We start from the raw sequence: 22,591 nt of genomic DNA on the forward strand, positions 1-22,591 counted from the left end.
GCCTAAATTTCCTTTGTACTCAGTAGGAGAAATAGGCATGGCCAAGGTACAATTTCTTTCAATCTGCAGCAGGCATCTAGATAGGTCAGATGAATTACATCTTTAAAATTCTCTTCAATGACTATAAAGGCTTTCTGGAGCAACTTTCACAAATACAGACATCAGCACTGTAGAGACCAAGGATTAGCTGAGTTGAATCCTCCCTAAACATTTTTAAATCATAATTTAGGCATGCTAGTTCATTTTGAGGTGTGGTTGAAAATCAGAAAAGAGGTAAGAAAATAAAGTAAGAAAAAGTGTAATTTTGTGTGAAAAACTAATTACTGGTCTTTGTTCACTTGAGTTTTGAATATTCCTGAGAATAGAGTCTCCACAGCCTCTCTGGGCGACCCGTTTCAGTGCTTAACTGCTCTGGCTGTGAGTGACTCTCAGTCTTGGTGACTGAAACTGAATCTTGTGTAACTGGTTAATGTTATATGATGATGGGAATATCCTGATACCTTTTGAGTCTCTGGGCATTAGGCATTCCTTAAAAATTAACAGAGTATGTTGCTGTGAAGTGTTATTGCTCCACGAGGACTAGCCACAGAAGTGTTATTAGATAATTAGTAAAATGCAGGCATAGAAAGAATTCCTATCAAGTTTAAGATTTGCAGGTAATACTTGATAACGTGACAATCAGAACAAGCCTTTTGGAACAAAACCTATTGACTGTACCTGTGAATGATAGATCCTTCTGGTTTCCAATGCTTCAGCCATCTTCCTCTCCCTTCCTTAGTGGCATACTTGTGCAGGGTGTCGTGGAGGTTGCATTTCACTAAGGACAAAACTTGACAATGAGCCAAGAGAGCTGATGGCATGTTAAAGCATGTGATTTGCAACTACAGCCTTCTTACCAATTCTGCTACCAGAAGAGCTCTGCTGATTGCCAGAGGGGCAAGCAATGATAATACAGATTCCATTTTAAAATTAAAATGTCTTTTATAGTAACTGGAACTCCTCTTTTCAGTTGCATTTGCTTTTGTCCCATTTCTAGATTAACAAAAAGTGCCTGCTCCATGACTTTAGTCTTTTATGATGGTTCCTTTATCTTTTAGCATGAAAACAAATTGACTGGTGAATAGGTTTTGTATAAAGCTATCAGTGGTGTGTTACTTTCTTTAGAGCCAAATTAAGTGAAAAATGAGTAATTTCATTTTTTTCTGTCCATAAAACTACATTTTTTACAGTTATATGTTGTTTTCAAAATAGGGCCCCCTTGATATGCAGACCTTAAAAATTTATCACCTTTGTCATGCTGTTATTTCATTACTGTAATTTAAATTATATTTGTTGAAAGGAAAATAGAAGTCTCTGCAATATATGAAAAAGATGTTGCATTAAGTCTGTATATGCAATTATAAGCTGAAATATAAAGTTATTTTAAAAGATATTAAATTCTATTAAACATACAAAGTTTTATGGATTGTGAAATTTTTACAAGATAGTTTAGCAAATCTCCTGTTTATGTCAGTTGTACATATCCAAATGAGCTTTCTCATTGCCTGAACGGTCAGATATAACAGGATAGGCCTAGTACTGATCCCATTGACGTTGAGCCAAGCCCTTCACATCTGATAAAGTTTGTCCTTTTTGATAAAATGTAAATTGTTTTAAAAGTATGATTTAATGTGTTTTAAACACTAGTGTTTCCTGCATTACCCATGTTAAAAAGCAATCCATAGCATGTTTTCTACCTTACGTCACAGTTACAGCCTAAGATGACTGTTCATTATGCCTCAACTTCACTGTTTTCTTATTTTTAAAAAATCACTGAGCTTCTAAATACAATATTGATTAATAGTCACAGCTTCCACAGATAAAACATTTTATAGATGTTTAGTGAAGGGAGTGCAGGAAAAATTAAATGTTATTACATTTGCAGTAGTAGCAGGAAAAGGTCAATGGGCCTGTGCTAGGAGAGATTAGAAGGTGCTTTGGGGACTAGAAGATCAGGTGAAAGGAACTTGAGGGATGTAAGGTGCATGTATCTCTATGTAGGTATACCTACTGACATGTAGGTGTACATGTAGGTATAAAGAGAGATTAGTGGTGCTTTGTAGAGCTTCAGAATGAGGACTACCAGAAGTAGTCCATTGATCAGTTTTGGAAAATTATGTGAAGCTTTGGGGGCCCACTGTTGGAGGAAGGAGCTATCTCTGCCTTTGCCCTCTGTCAGCTTACCCAGCTTCTCAGACCCAACACATCTCCACATCTCCACTCTGATCCAAAGTGAATACATCCTTTAAAGCAGAAGGGCATGTTTCAGTATTCGTAAAAACAGTGTTCAATGTTGATGCATCTCTTTAGGTTATTGTGCAAGACTGGGTTCTGATTCTACCTATTGTAAAATCTGTAAAATAGATCCAAATGGAAAAAAATCAATAACAGTTTAAGTGTGTGGTCTTAGTGCCCATCTGTCAAACAGAATAAAGAAGAACAAGACAGGGCATATAAAAAAGCAACAAAAATGATCCTTCTGTGTTTTCTCTACCTTTCAAAAGAGCGAGGAATGGGAAACCCCCAATTTGCTATGTTGTGAGAATAGAAGCATAATGATACTACAGGATCTTAGTATGATTCAGACTGGAAAAGTAAATCATCTCCTTTTACTAGAAGTTGCAAACAAAATTATCTTAGAAGAGACCCATACCTAACTTTTTCCTGGGTTTAAAAAGTTTGCTCAAAACTTATAAACACTGGAGATTTGCAGTATAAGGTACATAGCTAAGCATAGTTTTTCATGATGAAAGTAAATGAAAATTCAGAACGTCAGGCAGTCTAAACAGTGCTGATATAACTGTGGTGGAGCAGAGTGAGGGGGTTTTTTTTGATCATTCTACAATTTTGGGGTGTCTTCTAATTTTAAATAGTTCTGTCTGTCTCTGAAATTTTCACATGATCTGACTGCTTAGTATGACCTTTTGACAATGTGAACAGTGTATCAAAAAAACTTTTAGTAGATTTCACTGCTATTTTTTTTAATTACTTCCATTACGTTAAATTTCTCATACAACTAAAACACCTGCTGATTGTCTTATGTTTCAAGGCAGTGACCACTGAGAGTGAAAAAATTCATGAAGGGTCGACGCTCTGGGTGCAGCTTATTCTGCTGCTTCTATACAGCTTTCCACTCTTAGTTTTATCCACAGTAAGTTTCCTTCCATGAATAGCCTTTGTAATGCAGGTTTTGCTACCGTCACTATAAGGTAGAGTTATATGTATGTGGGCACAAAGGAAAAGACAGATTCTGTACTCCTAAAACTCAGGAGAAACCTCCATTTCCTTTCCAGGGTTTGAACAATTCCTCCCACAGCTCCTGTCTTATTTTTTGAATTCCTGTTTCTTTTTCAGTCTCCCTTAAAAGCTGCCTGGGACATCATCCGTCTCCAACACAGAACCGATACAAATTATTTTTTTTAAGGCCTACTTTTGTGGGTTTACCTTACTAAGGGTTGACATTTCAATGTTAGACAAGCATGAATTGCAACCACGAATTTCTCCATGTTGTACAAGTCTGTTTTGCTCATGTTCTTTTTTCTCCCATTATGTACCTTGGCCATGAGTCTTTTTACTTCCAGGTCTGAGCTGAAATGTGCCGTTCTTCAGATGGTCAAAGCAGTAGTCACAAAAATGAACCAGATATGTACAGATGTCCTTGGAACTGGGATTAGGATCATCATCTAAGAAAATGTTAAAGTGGGCCTGTAGAAGAACTGTTTATTCTTTCTTGTGCCTTTTTCCTTCTCACTAGCCTCTGCTGGCCTGCATTGCAGCCCTAATTTAACATTAACTTTAAGCATTTCTGGAACAGTTTAAGGCCCATGCCAACAGTGTATGCTTATGATTTAAGACCAAGAACTTCATGAGATTTCAGCCCCAATCCTCTATGTAATACCATCAGACAAAATATTGAGCTGAGCAGGATATGGCATCTCTTATCCGAGGGTCATAATGCCAGGTTAGTACAGCAGTCACTGAGATGCTGCTCTGCTTAGAGTGTGTAGCTGCAGTTAATTTCTATTTTCCATGCCTTTCTTCCCCTATAGCACCTAGCTGATATTCTATTATTTTGAGGTGAGTACGCATGCTAAGTGTACTGTGCAGGTTGAAACCTCAGATACTGGCACGTAGTTTCATAGGGATCAGCATGATACGCAAGATCTGCAACAAGACAGAGCTAGTGTAGCCTTGCTGCACATGCAGGTGAGGTTATAGGACAGCTAGTAGTCTCAAAGGCACCCTACGGACACATTTGGGCTACTTTACATTCCCCTAAGGACCTCCAGAATTGACCTAATGACCCCTAATAGGATGCTTCTGGCAAGATTGAAAGAGCAAGGGCTGCTCTTGGGAATATCTTAGAAGAGTGGTGTAGACATAGTCCAGATGTGTCAGCTGTTGTAGCTGTCTGCTACAAATTTATACCTTTACTTCAATGTACTCTTTTTAGCATATACAGAAATGGTGACAGAAATAGCACTGTTAAACGTGTATCGGAAGAGGAAAGTTCAGACTCTTTTGAGAAAGTATTCAGCTTAAACACCCTGTAGCTTGGTACTATATAACCTATATAGGGTTATGTGTATGTATATTTTAAATTCTTTTTGGAATAGTGATAGCATTAATAATTGACCTTTCCTTTTACTTTCATGTTCTTAGTCTGAGAGATGATTTTTGTCTCTCTTGTTTCTCCTTCTATGTGTAATCAAATTTGCTCTACTATTTTAATATATTTCTTTTGGAAGATTTTATTTTTCATTTAAATTTCAGTTAGTGCTATGATTTCCCAAATGTTAAAAAGATTCCAGATCCTCAAGTGGTGTAGACTTACATAGCTCTGTTTCTCTATGTTTTGTCCAATTCATGTTTTATATATTCTTCTATTTTTTTTAAGTTTAGACATAATTTCCTACTCTGATCAGTTCACTTTTGGAAGTTTTATAAGTAGATTTAAAAAATAATTTACATATATTTCATTTATAACAGAGAAATTTCTATTCCAGAGGTAAAAACAGTAAAAATTATTTTAAAATATTTTAATAATTAGTAAGTTAAAATTATTTTAATAAAAATTAATGAACACCTCGGGTTCTTGCAATAAAAAGGGAAATTACAATGCAAAATAATTCTTTCAGTAAAATCTTTACTGATGCATATCCGGGAAGAGACAACAGTGGTATCTTAAAACTAAAGACAATACCTACTATAGGTAGGTACCTATCTACTAAGGAAATTAGATGAGATATTAAAGAGAAACAGCCTAGGTCAGCATCTTAATCTTGATTAGCTTCACAAAGACATGCTTGACTGTGTCTCCATAGCACAGGCTAATCTGCGCTATTGAATTAAAAGAAGTATTTCCTGTGGAGAGCACTATGAGAATAGGAACATTATGCAAAAAAAATCTCTGCTAGTAAATTGATTTACTAGCTGGTTTAGCTGGTTTATGTCCATGGAGAATCTGGCCCTGTACACTAAACCACAGTCAGACAGGATAAAGGAAATTGTCACTGCTGTAATAATAAAACCTCCAGCTGTTCTGGCGTAGTAAATCTACATTAGTGCATACAGAATGCTTGAATACATGCTTGAATGTACAGAATGTGTCCTTCAATGCTTGAAAGAGGACATGATAGCCAAATGAGTCGAGATTGCATTTGAGAACAAAATCACTATTAACCATCACAGTGGATGTGGTCAGATTTCCATTCTGAGTAACAACCCTTTAACCATATTACAAGAGGTGACACGACTGGACCGCTAGATCATCACTTTGTGACTTTTTCTAACTTTATCATCACCTAAAATGTGATTTATTTCAGATATCAAAATGTTATTCATTAACAACTCTTAATTGTACATTTTCTTCTTAGTCAAACTGCCCATTTGTCTCTATTTTGTACTCCACCTACCTTTATATTCAGTTGCTAATATCTGAATTACATTCCAGCAATCGTATTGTAGCCTTTTGCACATTTAAATGGTTCATGTTTTTTTTTTATGGAAATTAATTCAGTTCATAGCCTCTGTTACTGTTCTGATTGCCCATGTTCAGCGTAGTTCAGTAAAGTCCAGAACCTTAAAGGAAACCTTCATTCAAAGTAACATTTCAGTCAAATTACAGTTGTGTGAACTGCATGACCTGGCCAAACTTAAAACATCATACTTAACGTCTGTCATTGGAAGATAGTGATGAAAGGTTGTTGAAAACCACCTCTAAAAGTTGCCACTTTTAGAGGGTTGATGAAATTCCGTCTTCAAAATAATGAAACAGCTTAAAAACATCACTTTTTTCCTGACAGATTCAGTCTTCATGTCTATTTGCTGTAGGCTTTTAATTAATCTTAGTTTTTCAATGTGTTTTGACATACTTTGGGTCACCTTTAGAAAATCTAAGTAATAGCACACGTTTTAAAAAGCTTAGCACTGTGGGTCACAGTGGCAGCTCTGAATCACAGAGATCTGCTGAGTACAAAAACCATTTAAAACTTCTGAGAACAACTTCCTTTTGGTGTCTTAATGAGAGGCAAGCTCCTCTGAAAATCTGCCTGTCTTGTAAGAAAGTTTTACAAATCTTTTATCATCAACATTACCAAAACTCTGTTAGCCTCCCTCACTTAATGTTCTACCAAAACCAAACCAAGTACAAAACTTGTTGCTGCACTGGTATAATTTGAGAAGGCTGCCTATTGACTGTGACTTCCTGACTCACTTGTCTAAATCCAGAAAGCTGCAGGATGGCAAGAAATATCCAGGCAAACAACTAAAAATTATGGCTATATAACTAAAGTATAACACAAAAAACTTAAAGGATAAGTCCAAATATTTAACTAATTGATTTTATTCAGTTCAGGATCTTGAAGGCTGCTTGTATTATAAAGAAAAATTGATGGTGGAGTGGGGCATCCATGATACAGTGAGGTTTATTTACAAATAAGATGCTGAATCCTTTTTTTCTGAAGAAAGAAAAATCAAACAATAGGAGCTAATCTCCTTGCTCGCCATCCTGAGCCCTTTCCATTCAATAGTTAGCCAAAAAGCTCTGCCTTCAGGATGACACTCTTCCTGTAGGTGTAATCCAGCTTTGTTTTTCTGTGTGTACGTGCTGTTTCTGTAGTGTTTCTTTTTCTTTCCAATACGAAAATGCATTTTATTTCCAAATACACCTCAGCAAAATTTTTACACAGGCTTTTCCTTTGTTTCAGGTCCTGACAAAGGCCTGTGATTTAGTTAAGGACCGCTGTTTTATAACAAAAGAACTCATAGTTTTTTTCCAAGTTTCCTATAAGAGCATTTACACCTACATTCCCACAGGAGCATTTACATCTCATTACATTGATATTTTATTCATCCTACAACCATTCACAGGTCTATGGCCTGTAATGGAATTCCAGAAAACTACAACTGAAATGGATGTATATTTATACTGCTTTTAGATTTCCTAAAATCTTTGGTGTTTGTATGTTTTCCTACCAGAATTTGCTCCAAATTTCATAAATAAAAATCCAGAGGACACCTATCAGCTTTAAAAACCATGCTTTTTATACACATTGTTCTAGCTTGCGTGGAAATGCTTTGCTTAATTCCACGTCATCTGAAGGGAGCACTTCTTGTTCTCATTAGTATTAAGAAGGAACTCCAGTGAGAAACTGCTGCGTCCCATCCATTTCCAAACTTCAGTGTCACTTTTGTGTGGATTGCTTCATCTTTTCCTTTTTCTTTTTTTTTCCTCATGGCTGAGTTGTGAGACAAACAGACCATCAAAATATGGAAAAAGGGCTACTACGCTAAATACGACATGTTCATCTGCATTCTGAGATTGGCTTGCAAGGACCGCAAGTTTGAGCATAGATTTGGTCTCCAGAATGCAACTTTGAAGCTGCTTTGCTCCTGGCGTCCTTCAGAGAATCTGGGAATCTAAAGCTATTTTGATTGCAATGGCAGATGCTGTCCAGACAGATTCTCCATGGGGAAAGAGGGCCCTCAGAATATTACTTCTTTGCCTGCTGGCTTGCTTACCCTCACCTCATCTGATGCTGCTGGCTGTGAAACAGAATATTTCTGCTCAAATGGTTACAGTGCACAACAGTGTGATGCTGAGTGTTGTGAAGGAGAATAGTCCTGAGTTAGTCTAACAATAGTTTATAGTACACTGCAGTGGCATGGAGAGGTCACAGAGTGAAATAATGATGCTGTGAGCAGACTAGCTAGCACACAGCTAATGTGTACAAATACATTAGCCTCTTAACATGGCAATATCAGCAAATCATATTCTGGGCATTTATGACAATCATCTGAGTAACGCTGAAATGCTCAAACTAAAGTTGGCTTCTCATATCACATATTTTAAGATTGTTGCCCGTAAAAGTTTTAATTAGATAGATTCTAGTTTATTCTTCAGACCTTGTGTTACCATTTGGCCTCTCTGCTCTCTTATGTCTCAAACAGAAGCTATATCATATATCTAAAACCATCTGCACACCCTAGGATTTTCTGTTTTCAGCAACAGTGGTTCACTGCTGTACCAAGTCTTCAAATACAGTTATAAATACTAGGCAAGACATTATTTTCCCTTTATGCTTATAGTAATCTTTAAACCTTCTGTGCTTCTCACACCAGGAACATTGTGTTAGATTATCCTGTATCCAAATCCGATATTCTCTTTGTAAAAGGGACCAAGTAGTGAAAATATACACATAACCTCGGTGTACATAAGAAGGGATGAAGCGAGAAGAGAAAAGAAGAAAAAGCTAGGAAGGATGTCTTCTCTCCAGTGTAGGAGGACTTCTTTGAGAAAGTTAACAAGTGTTCAGGCTGCAATTTTAATGTATTGTTCCATGCATTTGCACTCTCAGCACAGATTCCTTATTCACAAGGCTGGAATAATATGGCCAAGGATCCAGGAAGAATGGGACACAGAGAATGGCATCCAATGTATTTGTTGAGGTTTACCATGTATTTGAATGGCTTTTCCACTCTGCTATCGTGGCTTTGTAGGTCAAAATTACTGAGCCATCAAATTATTATCACTATCACTTACTGGTGAAATATAGAAAGAGCTATTCCAACTTATTCCCAAGCTACCTTTCACCTTTTTCCATGTGCTGTGCATCTTTACATGCATCCATGTAAAGGCTAGGTAGAAACCTGTCTTTAAATCTTGTCCTGTCTGAGGGGATTCCTCACTGTTACCATGATAATTAGAGCTTTTCCTTTCTCTAGTCTATCTTATGTCTACCTCATTCTCACAGTCAATAGGTCAATACATGTAGACCAGAAAAGTACGACAGAAGAATAAAGGACAGTACTGTCTAATTATTACACAATCCCATGTGCATACTAGAGAAGGCTTCTTATTAATGAGATATATCCAGCAAGCTTATTTAGATTCTCACTCATACTCATCACTATTATCATGTAGCCCAGCAGGAAGCTGAAATGAAAGACATAAAGGGGAGCAGCCATTGTGGGAAAAACTCCTATAATCACAACAGCTTCAAAAGAGTGTTTTCCAAAGTCAATATAGTTTTTTAAATAAGAAACTTAAAAGTAAAACGCCTAGGAGAAGGGCAAAGTTGAGTCTTGCTGCCAGCCACATGTAGCTGATGTTAATGACCTGTATTTACATGGACCTTTATCCAAAAGATTTCTAAACTCTTTGTAAATTTTTTTTTATTGTAAGCACTGAACATATGGATATTTCTCTCTGTATCTGTTCAAAACAAACTACCAAGATAATCATTGAAATCTAAGCGTAAAGATGTAAAAAGCAGTGCAGAGAATGCAAAGTTTCTACTAATGGATTATTTATATTAACTTAGCAAATGCTCAGTGACTAAGTCAGATCACTGACTTAATTAGGAATTTAGGTACTTACCTTGGAATATGCAAATTTGAAAGTTTGATCCTTGATGTTATAAACTATGTTTTGTAGTGTAACTGTATGTATCGATGCGAGCATCCAACTACCAAGAATGCCCAAAACATCATCCAGGTCAAAAAGGCAGAATCCTAAGGCTACTGAAATCAGTGAAGTTTATTCATTTCACTTGGTGGCATTAGGATTTCTCTCTGGAGCCTGTTCATTTGGCACTAGATCAAATTTGAGTAGTAATCAAGACACAGCCTCTAATTAGTCCGCGTAGCACTCCCAAATACTGTGACTACAGTGTTTCTGGAATACAGAACAGCTCATTTACTATTCTCTTACATCTGTTTACACTACAGAGCAGAATACAATCTCCTTATGTGCTCTGGATTATTGTTATGTTCCTCCATGTCTTGTCAAAATATCTGCAATACAGGTTCACTGCCATGGCCTCTTGCTGGGGATGGGTAGATATGAGTGAAATACTTGGGCAGAAGAAACTATCAATGGTTCTGTTGAAATGTTACCTACCTTTCACCAGTGATGAAAATAAGTGAACAAACATGGGATAAATGTTATTAATTTCTTTATTCCTTGATTCCATCTCTACCTGTCTGCATTCCCCAAACTGACAGAAAGTACATGCATTATCTATATATTACTGGGGGTTACACAAAAAAGTGTTTTTTGAAAGGTTAACCACATTTAGATTGCTTTTCACAGGAAGCTTCAAAGAAGACAAGACTGATGAGAAGTGTAGTTTCCAGACTGACCATCCTTATATAGTGCAAGCTATCTTCTTGGGGTATTTTACTGCTTAGATCTCAGTCTCACAGAGAGCACTCCTGTGGAACCATGAAAAAGTAAATAGCAAGGTAGCTGTTTTCTGGCTTCTTTGGTCTCTCTGATACCTTTACTCAAGGTCAGGAATCAACAAATGGAATATGTCCCCTGCAAATCAGTTAGAACAATCTATCAGTAACTTGTGGCCTTGAGCTATTGAAGAAAGATCCATATTCACTTTCCCGTGAAAATTTCATCTGCTAAGTCACCTACAAGAACAGTGTTTTTAAATGCAAGTTCTGTTTAAATGTTAATATACAGATGTTAATAGCTTTTAAGTATTAATATGTTTTCTTATACCTCTCCTTTTTCCTCATCGCTTGTTTTGTTAGAGCTAAAGAAGAGATGAAAGACTTGTAATACTGTACAACAGAAGTTGCTGGGTGCATTACTGTTGATTATTTTGGGAGCCATATCTGGCCTTGAGACCCAGTTACTTTTAAAACCTGTATTTAAATTGCTGACAGGAACATTTTAAATTAATTGTTAGCAATCTTGGTGTAGTTGGTGTTATTCTTCCAAACTTAATAGCTTATTATCAAAAGCTTCATGGCAGACTATATATTTAAAACAATGCAGTGTACTGCATGATCTTTATTAGGATGTGAAGAGCAGCCCAAGGAAGTCATTATATGTGCCCAGAAGCAAGTGTACAGTATTTGCTTTTCAAAACCAACAAATTATGCTAGGCACTTAAGTGCTACAGGGAAATTCTGTAATATTTGCATATTTAGAAGAGATCTAGGAACCCAGGACTCCAGTGTCCTGCTACAGGGCAGACCTGTCAGGGGACTGCCTGAGGGCAGTAGGCACTGGGACTGCAGAGCCTGTGACATCCAACATCCACACGTCTGAGTTATTGTTGTTCTATGCCCTCATGCCATGAGACTAGAAGCCCTTGATCTAGGTAGAGCTGACATGCGGGCTCACAGAAGAAAATCCGGAAACACTGTGAACCTCAGCTGCATGTATTTTCTGTAGTAAGGAAGAGTATTAAAGACTTGCTTATTCCACATATACTTATGGCCTATCATTAAACAGAAGTTGAACTACAGCTGTACAGAGCATGATTCTGCTCTCATTTGTAGTGGAATTACATTGACATAATTTGATCCGTTTCCATGGAATTACTCATCCCAGTGTGAGAGGAGAGGCATGACCAGATTTTATAGTGGCTTCAAAAGTTTGTCAGTACTTAATGGCATATTTTCCATATGTGCTTGCTTTTTCTAGAAATTAAATACAGCACAAAAGTGGAAATAATCATATCAGCAAACTGTTAAGATCTTATGGCTTATTTTAAAACTTTATGTACTGATTTATTTTATGTTTGCGTATAACATGCTTATATTGTTGAGTTAAAAATTGACATTATTGCTATGGCTGTATGAGGTGTTCTGCTTTGAGACAAGGCATATGACTTAGCTTAAAATATTTCCTGTCTGAATACATTTTAATAAACAAATAAACCACTTCAATGGGTAACCTAAATAAATCAGTAATAAAGAAATCTCTTCAAAAAGCAACATCTGGTACTCTGAGAACGGGATATTTTTGTTAATGCAGATGCAATTCTAATCGCTTGTAACCTCATAAATGACCTTTCTGTGACATCGAACAAAGGATAATAGTTTAAAACAGACACTAAGCCTAAACAGCATTCTAGAGTTATCTCTGATACTGCTACGCACACTTAGGAATGCTTATACTAAACACCTGGCAAGTAAGTTACATATTGTTAGTTTGCAATACCGTTTATCCAGCAAAGCTGGATAGCATCTGGTTTTCAGTCACGGTCTGCTTTTTCATCCCCATTTCCCTTTGAATTAACTAAGACATTGGGCTTGATGAATGTATGGGAAGAGGAGGAACTAAGCGACTTTCCCAGCATCGCGAAGTAAGCCAATATCCTGATACCTTTTTTCATTTTTGGACCACACATCTGTGTTAGCTATGGTATCTGTGGTCTCCGACAAGGTTTCCACAAGCATGCATCTCTTGTAAGCCTCTTCGAATACTCAACACTCGGCAAATTCTCCTCACTGTGATAAACCTTCTTTTTTCATCCCTACAGAGCCTTCTTTTGTGCCTTGCAGACATTTTGCAACAGACTTTACACATTATGGATGATTTTACTTATTATAAATGGTGTCAGACATTAAAAGGCAGGTTTACAAGCAGAATGAATGCATTATAATTGTAGATCTTGCACATTTTGCCTATTTTTTTCTTTAGCGGGATGACAGTAATTAGAGATAAAAGATACATTGGCAATCTGATTCAGTACCCATTCAAGTGAAAGAAGTGTCTCCCAATTATTTTAGTATGTCTTGGATGAGAATCATCAAGACCATTTTCTGTCAAAGAAACATTAATATTTCCAGAATGAGGGAGTATCTCGTATTAGTATGACACAAAATGTATGGGTTTTTATTTACATTGCACCATTATGCATAAAAGTGTCAACACAGTTCAGGTTTTTGCCCCTTCCCCACCATGCACCGTGGAGAAAGATGGTGAACATCTCTCTTTAAGCCAGTGCTATAAGCAGCTTTTCATGAAAACCTTCATTTATTAAAAAAACCTTCCTGTCATTCACCTGATAATTATCCCCCTGCTGTTCTCCATCTCTCACTAGCTCCACTTCTCAGGTTCCTTGCTGACTAAATAAGATCATTCTGAGAAAGGAAAGGAAAGGAAAAAAGAAAGGGAAGGAAAAAGGTGAGTTATGTATATCTATATGAGATCTGTTAGGAGAAATAAGACCATCCATTCCAGAAGTTTCCAGACAAGGAATATTAGGCTGCACTTTTACTTGGTTTCCTGAACATGCTTCCACATATTCTTAAAGGCAAGAGCATTTTAAACAGTGATACGTTAAAGTAAGACACAAGAGCTAGAAAACGTGTGGGCACAGACTCTGAAGATGGTTGTGTGCACTAAGAATTTTCCTATCTGTGTTAGTGAGTAAAAGGAAAAACATTATCAGAAGCATCCAAATATATTAAAACACTAAAGTCTCTGTCCTGAAGAGCCATTAAATATATAGAAAACATTTATCATTCTCTCTATATATTAATACTGGAAAGCTATAACTAAGCAGCTTCCCGGATGTGAGAACTGAAGCTAGAAATTCTGTGTTTAAGACATAACCCTTCACTTGAGCTAACCAACCCCCTTTTTTAGTTGAGCTTTTAGGCCAGCCACCAGTCACCAAGGGGTGTATACTATAATGCAAGGATATAGGTTACACCTGGCTCACCTTTTCCTGAACAGCTTTCTCCATTTAACCACTGTAATCTGTCAGTCTGCATTCATGCCCTGTTTGAAAGCAGTGCTGAGAAAGAATGATAGCAGTAAGACACTTGCAATGCAACCAGTTGAAAAGAGGAGAATTTTATATGTTGCTTTTTCAGGTAAGAAAATGTTTTGGATTTCTGTTTTTAGGGGTGCTGGGTTTTCCTTCCTCCCTCCCCCCATTCTAGTGCTCCTTTTTCTGGTTTGCTTAATTCATTTGCTGGCTCTGATTTGCATCCTGGATCTTTTTACAAGTTTCTTTCAGCCAGATTGCAGGAAGGTTTCCTTTGATGCCCTTTAAAATTTCAGGGCCTTGATCTGAAAACACACTGGCAGAGCATTTTGTCTCTGCTATGTGTTTTGTCTCATTGTCTGTAACTTGAATTCTAAACCAGATTGGCAATAGCTCATGAGAGAGAGAAAGAAAACTTAGCTTGCTACTACCTTCTGGGAAGTACTTCTAACTCCTCTTGTGATTTCAAAGAGCTATTCCTTCTTGAAAATATGTATGTATCAATTATTGTATGGTTTTTTTCTTTTTAAAGGGATGTGATACATATAAGCACTGCAGGATGATGGAGTAAACTTGTAAGGGTAGAAATCTATTAGCTACCAAGGATAACTCCTCCTCTGCAAACTCTTCAGCTAGATTAGAAGCACTGTGTTGCAGTTCAGTGAGCTTGAGCGGTGAAGATTGAAGCCGAATAACCTTGTACTGGTTATTAGCTTATTCACTAGAAAAATGTAGTTTTAATGGGTTCACAGTTTTTTCACAGGCTTGAGGTGTTTTATCCATGTAGCTGAGCTAAATTAGCAAGAGGACTCTGACATCCTTCCCAAAGCTAATTTAAGAAAGAGGAGGGCTACCTATCTTGAGCAGGTGCCTTGAGTAGGTAGTCACTTCTGTTCCAAAATACAAGAAGAATTTAAATGAAAAGTGACTATTTATCTTGAAATCAATGCAACTAACAGGGTATGGAATATTTTTGGGATGACTTTCTATCACTTTTTTCCAAAGGAAAGTGGAAAAACTGCTTCTAGGAGAGCATCTGAAGCACTGGGTTACAAATCATCCTTGTCCACTTAAACTGAATGCTATGTTATACAACGTAAAACTACTATAGCAGATAAGAAAGTGCCATAGCCCAGGGATCTGGATGCTAGTGAGGTATGGGTTGTCTTGATCCAAGCCTTTGCTCTGTGACCAAAAAACCCACCCATCTTTCAGAGGAGATGAATGTAAGGTTATCAGGGGAAGTGCCTCTCCACCACTGGTTTTGCAAATGGAGCCTTTTGTATCTACTAACAAACTCTTCAAAATAAAACAAAAAGATTCATTTGGATTGAAAACTTCTTCTAGTCCAAAGTTTTTGTCTTTCTTGTTAGACTCATATTTCAATTGAGACTCTAGTTCTTTAAGTGACATAGAGATGAAACCTCCCTTTTTTTTTCCCTTAGTCAGTAGATAAATACTAAAAATAGGTCTTTGTGTCATTACATCACTTTCAGTGCATATTACCCATGGAATTACTCTTTTTTTCATGAAGGTGAGAGTAATCAGCAATTATCTAAGGGATAGAATCTTTTATTCTTTTGCCTCATTTTTATTTGTTTGTGATGTTGCTATCATTGCATTAATTGCAATTATTTGCTTCTTCTATATGGTCATCAGGAGCACTCATTTTATTGTTTACTAGTTGCTTTGGTATCTTTTTGGAAATTTATCTGAACTTAGTGTGAAGGATTTGTAGATACAGCTGAGGAAAAGACATGGTGGATGTTTGACCATGGTCTAATGGTATAAGTGAGGTGAAGAACACTCTGGTGTTTTTATCCTTGCACTTAAAAGGCCTGTCAAACTTCAGCAAAAGCAAAGATCCAGTTTTATTGTTGTTTTTCTTAAGGGACTTGAGATAACCTTTTAAAAGGTTAGCAGTTTCTTAGTAAGGATTCATCCTGAGTCTACAGAACTGTTCTCAGGTACAAGCTCTTGGTACTAACCTAGCTGGTTTCAGGAACAATCAGAAAGCTAAAGTTCCAGACCAATGAAACATATAAGTATATGCTAAAGTTCAACATGAAAGTACTGCACAGTACACAGAAAGTAAACATGAAAGTAGTACACAGAAACATTCAGTTTGCAACATCTGTCAGATTTTGTTGTGTAACTTGTACCTGCTGCCTTTCTGAGAATTGGCCTCAGGAATTTCTGTAAATATTGCAGTTGCCATTTTTTGACAGAGTGGGTTGGTTTTTCATCTTTTTGGGAGTTACAGCTAGGATTCTATCAAAAAATAACAGTATAAAAAGTCAATACGTGTGCCTTTAATGACAAAGGCTGCATCTGGTTCAGACAAGCATCTTTGTAAAAGCCTTTGGCATGCAGCTGTAGCTGGAATAGCAGATGTTTACTTTACAGTCTGTGAAATGCAGTCTGCTATTCTGGGGAAACATTGGCCCAGCTGTAGCACATACAGCTTTGATATTAAGGATTCTATCACTGTAGTGCCAGACCAGCTCAAATGAAATCGAAAAGCTTTAATTCTCTCTTCAGTCCATAGTACTATAATAGCTAGCAATTAGAGAATAATTGCGCTGCTTTTGAAAACTCATAGTTGCAATCAAAAAAGATAGACAAAGAAGTACTTACTTTTATAACACGTAAACCTATCCTTTTTGCATTATGGGATCTTTGGCTGATATAACTTGCTTTGACAAGACTCTGCAGTTGCTTCAGTATCTTTCTCCCATGCTAGATAGTGAAAGAAGAAAAACAGAAGTTTGTCAAAATAGCTTGCTTAGCAACTTCATGTTCTTTAGTTCTAGTCTAATGAGAGGGTAGTTTTGCTGTAGTTTGACAAGATGCTGTACCTTGTTCCATTTTGAGTCACACAGCACAGGTAGCAATGATGACCGACTATTCTTAGATTAGAAACAGAGGTGCAGACTAGGATGTCACATCTCAGTTTTGAGGCCTTTAAATAAGTGCCATTACTATGGAAGTCCTCCCTGAAAATCTGTGAGGGATTAGTTGTCAAGTCTGGTTGATAGAGGTAAAAGTTAGTAAATTTTATTGATGTTACCTCCTTCTAGCCAGGAAGACCCATGACTTCTGCTCTTTATATTTGAATTGGGAGAGTGTTTGCAAACTTGTATGGTACTTCAATTTTTTGATGGTGATTGAGGGATATTGACTGAAGAACAGAGTTTTATCAGCCTCAGGAGGTGTGATTCATAGATACGCTATGGTACATCATTCCTTCCATGCTCAGTCAGTAGCACTGTGTGACTGTATCTCTGCCGGAAAAGTCATTGTGGTGTTGCTGATCCAAAGAGGGTTTTCCACCTAGGTGTTATCTCAGATACAGAAACTGAAGCTACAAGAGCTGTTCTGGTTTAGAAAGGATAGGTAGTTCTACAAGAATTGAGATACAAACATAATCTAGTTCACTGAGTTCTTGTCAGAGGACACTTGCTTGCTTGTTCTTTTCATAGGTATCTTGTTTTGCAGTCTAATCACAAACAAATCTTGTTTTCCTGGAATGAATTTGATATTTGCAGGCATCTTCAAAAAAAAAAAAACTTTAAAGGCTTATTTCCGTTTAACTATTTGTTTCTATAGTTTTTGTTGTGTGATGTGATGGAAAATATAGTCAGATTGCTCCCTGATAAGCTTATTGAATTTATTTAATGAGGAGAAAAGAAAATTACTGTTAACCTGAAATGCAAAGCAGAAGATGTTACTTATGCCAATACTCATTATGTGTTCAGTATTCATGAACGTTTTTACAATTGGTGGTTGTTTGAATAATGAATAATATGGCCTCCTGGATCAGGGAATTTACTGGCCTTTGCCTGGCTAGGTATCTTTAATTTTACACAGAACGTTGTATTAATTACAGACTCAAAATATTACACTAATACAATTCATTTTGTAGTAGCTCCTTTTCTCCAAATGGATTGGTGTTTTTATAATACAAATTTTAAAATGTGAAGGTTTTTAATGTTCTATTCTTATAGAAAAGTGAAGTCATAAATAAATTGCTAGCTTGTAAACATAAGTAACAAAAAGAGGATTCAGTGCGGAACCACTGCAGTGTTTGTGTTATAAATCAGTATGTAAAATATTAACAAATATTCTTTGGATTCAGAGCCTATAATTCTGTACTGTATCCTCTGCTGGAGGATATAATACAGAGGATATCCTCTGCTACTTCCAAGAAATATGTTTAGAGAGGTAGATCCTCAATGATTTAAAATTTTTTTTCTTAATTCCATATTAAAATTATTTTAAAGATTCCACTAGAGTTGTGTGGCCAATGCCAATTTATCTTCAGATTATCCTTTTAATGACTATATACTAATGAGAAATATTATATATAAAAATACAATATTATTATGTCATATAACGAGAATACATTGAGTCTAGAAATACTGATTTTGTAAGGTAATGTCTTATTTCTCCATTGAAGGAGAGAAATAGTTTGAAAAAACTATCTCTGGCTCCCTTGACTTCAATGGGAAAGAAGAAAAATCTCAGTAGGAAAGTTCATTTCTAGCTCACCTCAAAATTGGACCTTTGGCTGAACTGTCATGTAAACATGCTTTCATATGAGTGAGAACTATTCCCCCAAAGCCGAAAAACTCCAGCCTCCCATAAACAGCATTTGGATAGCTATCAAAATACTTTGTGTTCAAATACAGCCATGCTATTGTAGTTTTGTTTTTGATAGAATATGCATTCTTAAATCATCCTGCCAAGACAAGAGTGAGGGATTGTGCTAGCTGCAAGAGGACAGAAGAAAGCAAAGCAAAGCAAATTATACTGAGATGTAGAGTAGTCTTGCCACCTTGGACTGCAGCCAAAGGACTGTGGCTCTGTAATTGCCCAAGCCGCAGAGCAGGGCAGAGGTTAGTTCTGGAGGGAATCTTTCCTGCTAGTTGGAAGTGCTAGAAGTTTTGACAGGATGTGTCAGAAAAGAGAGAGAACCTGCTGGGAAGTTCTGCCAGCTGTCCCACACCCAGGTACTGGAGAAACATATCAGGCAGTGCTGACACACAAACTTGTCCCTCATATTTGGCTGCAAAATTGAGACTTGTCTCGTGTTCATGAATGCGAAGATCTAGAATTAAATCTCTTTTCTGTGGTATACATGGCAGAATTCCCTTCCAGTGATTTCCCCACCCCCAGCAGATGACACCTAGTCTGAATCAGATTTGTGCACAACACTGTTAAGGGAAAAATGATCGAATAAAAATTCTATTGCAAAATGAATGTCTCTATTTTTATACAGTATGTGCATGCAGAGAGAGCACTCTCTGAAATATAGCACCAGGTACCTAGGGAACACTGAATACAGAGGGATGAAAGTAGTTTACACACTTTTACCTTCTTGCTCATCAAGCCCTCTTAGATAAAAAGTTATTTTTTATTATTTCTAATTGCCTCATAGGTGTTTAGTGTAGTTAGATTTATTTTCACAGAAGTTGTTCGAAAGACTGATCTATTCTGCATGTCTTTACACTACACTTTATCTAGAATATTAAAAAGCTTTCACTTTCACTAGCAGAAATATTTTAAATGTCAGAAACATACATTGTGTTCCTCCCCCAGGATTGAATAGGAGTGGGGAATAAGGTTATGGTCATTAGATGCCACAGTAATAGAAATTATATGACCAGCATCATACTGCTAGTTGAGAATGCAATGGCATTTAATTTTGCTCACTTTAATATTTAGTTGAAATCTCATTCCAGTGTTAGGAAATGAAGGTAATCCCCTGTTCTACCTAGCTCACTCCTTAGTTACATTGTCTTTTAATCATATTTTAAAAAATAAGATTGCTAATAGTTTCTAAAATGTTAGTGGAAGGAGGTGTCCATAACATATCAGCTTATTTTCATTAATACACAAGTATAAACAATAAAGAAATTGTCACCTTTTTGGTATTTTGGTCAGTCTGCTGCTGATAACGGGTGTCATACTTTGAACATGCAACTTCCTGTGAGAACAGGAAAAACTAACCTTCTGTTATAAGGTGCAACCACAAATAATATGGCCTTAACTCACCATGATAGTCTACTTTAGCACTTGATGCTGCTTTAGTGAAAATAGTAGTTCTGCTGAGCATAAACACAGAGCAGAAATAAAATGCTTAGTAACTTTAGTTGTCTGTAGAAGTCAGTGCTGTCACAGTAATAAAAATTTGAGTAGAACAGCCATATCTAACACAATGCTTTGTTTCAATTCTGTAGTATTTACTGCCTAAATCAGAGAAAACACTGCAGACTTTGTTTTATTTATTGAGAAACTTTAATGGTAAAATGGCTTGCTGTCTTCAAGCTTCATCATCTTTTTGCAATTTTTATCTTTTCTTTAGGCAGTTTAGAGCAGGTAACCTAGGTAACTTTTTTTGTTAGATTTATGTGAAAGATCAGAAAATCTGATTTTGCAGAATAAACCATTGCACTTGATAACAGTGCACAATCAACCCACACTTTGAGAAGAGCAAACTTAATCCTTGATGTAAACCAAGGATTTAGTAATTGATTGAGGCTTTTAATATGACTATGGATTGGTGCAATTGAAAGTGGTAATGCGTCCTTCTGGGACTTCTGCCATCCTAAGTAAGGCTGTGACCACCTTAGGAAGTTGCTCCAGAAAGATATCTGACTTCTTAGGGCACAATTCCTATAAGAGTCGTTGGGTTGACAAGATTTTGCCATCTTTAGTTCCCAAAGTCATTCTGACTTTGCCTTCAGGCAAAAAGCAAGACGTTTAAATATACTCCTTTCTCCTTTTTCCTCCAGTGAGATTAGACCTTGGTCCCAACTTCATGGGATGCTTATCCCTCATTTTGTCTGTCTTATCTATCAGTTACCATAGCTACTACTATTTAATGGGACCAAAAAACCTTTGAATTCGGGATCTCACACAAAGAGAGGGGTTTGTGGGGGAGTTCATGCACAATGTGTGCAGATCTATTGCTGTTTGTCAGTCTCTTACCTGGAAGCGTTAGAAGACTGGTATGGATTTAGGACTGAGCTAAATACTCTGTACTATCTCATTATGAACTACAAGTGGGCTGATAGACCAGTGATTTCCAAACTAATTGCTTCTTTCTCCTTTCTTCTAATTGTTTTTCTTGCTGTACTACATATCTTCTTCTGGCTCCTCAGTCCTTGAGTTATTGAAGTTTAGCCTTAATAGCTAAGATAGCTGCTTTTCAGACTGCTACAAGGCTTTTAAGTAGCACAGACTGGAACAAATATAGCACACACAAGGCATTATTCTGCAGCAGAGGATAGCAATTAATGAGCTAGAACAATATTTCTTTGTTTCAGCATTTTCTGAGCCAAATTGCAGTTTGGGAAGACCAACTGGAGCAGGCAACAATTGCATCATTTATAATCTTTTCAGACAGTGCAAACTAACACACTGCCATTCTTCCCCTTCACATCACATTATATACCTATTTTCAAACAGTACAAAGCAGGGTTTTTTAATCATTATTATTGATTTTCATGGAAATGGAAAGAAGTTTGGCTTCAATAGTCTAAGCTCTGCTCCATTATTCAGGAGCTCTTTTTTCTGTACCGATTTCTTTCTGGGCACAATTCTGTTTTTTGGTATCTGTACCAAGCTACTAAGATACAGCTTGGTTTTTGAAGGAAAATGGGGGTGGCATTTTGAACAAAAATTTCAGTGTTATAGTATGTATAACATCATCTTTCATCAGCTTTTGTGTGGTCATGCTGCTTATGCATGCTCACTTTCACCGTGGTGTGGGGGTTTCAGGGAAGCAAAAGGTAAATATGGCATGAGGCACTAGATAATAATGATAGTTTTACCAGTGAAATGCAACATTACTGGAAGATTGAATTTTCTATCCATATTCAGGGCCATATTTGTAGTTTGCTCTCCTAAAAAAACCTCCCATGTGTATTAGACCGCTCCTTTTCTTGTTTTTTTTTTTTGATTCTTGCTTTACCACAAACTCATCCTGGTAGGGACTGTTTTCAAGTGTTTAGTCCTGACTAAATGAGATGCTATACAAACTCAGCATTCATTTACAACTTAATTTTGATCTTGGGTGATACTGCAATAGATGCATGATGAATAGCTTTATTTATTTGTCCTCAGTTTGTACACTGTATTACTTAAAAATGGTATGGCTCTATTGGGTGGGCTATTTTGGAGGGAGAAAAGTGTGTTGCTTCTATGGGAAACAATTGAACATAGCTGGAGAAGGGAAGATCCTGGAAGGCTATAATGGCTAAGAAAGGAGTGAGTTTTCAGCAAAGAGAGCCTGCAGCAGGACACATGGTCTGAAAGACTAGGAAAGGAGCAGAGAGCAGGCTGCTGTAGTGACAGAATGGGAAACTGCCTCAGGACAACAGGGAAATGTGTGGAATTTGTTGTAAGCCTGAAAAACCACGCAGTTGACTGAAACTAAGCCTTGAAGCAAGGACAATTAAATAACTGAACTTTTCTTTTTTAGAATAAGGTTGGGGGTGAGGGGGAAAGGCCTTTGAAAACCT

This window comes from Apteryx mantelli, chromosome Z (assembly GCF_036417845.1).
Source record: "Apteryx mantelli isolate bAptMan1 chromosome Z, bAptMan1.hap1, whole genome shotgun sequence".
NCBI lineage: Eukaryota > Metazoa > Chordata > Aves > Apterygiformes > Apterygidae > Apteryx > Apteryx mantelli.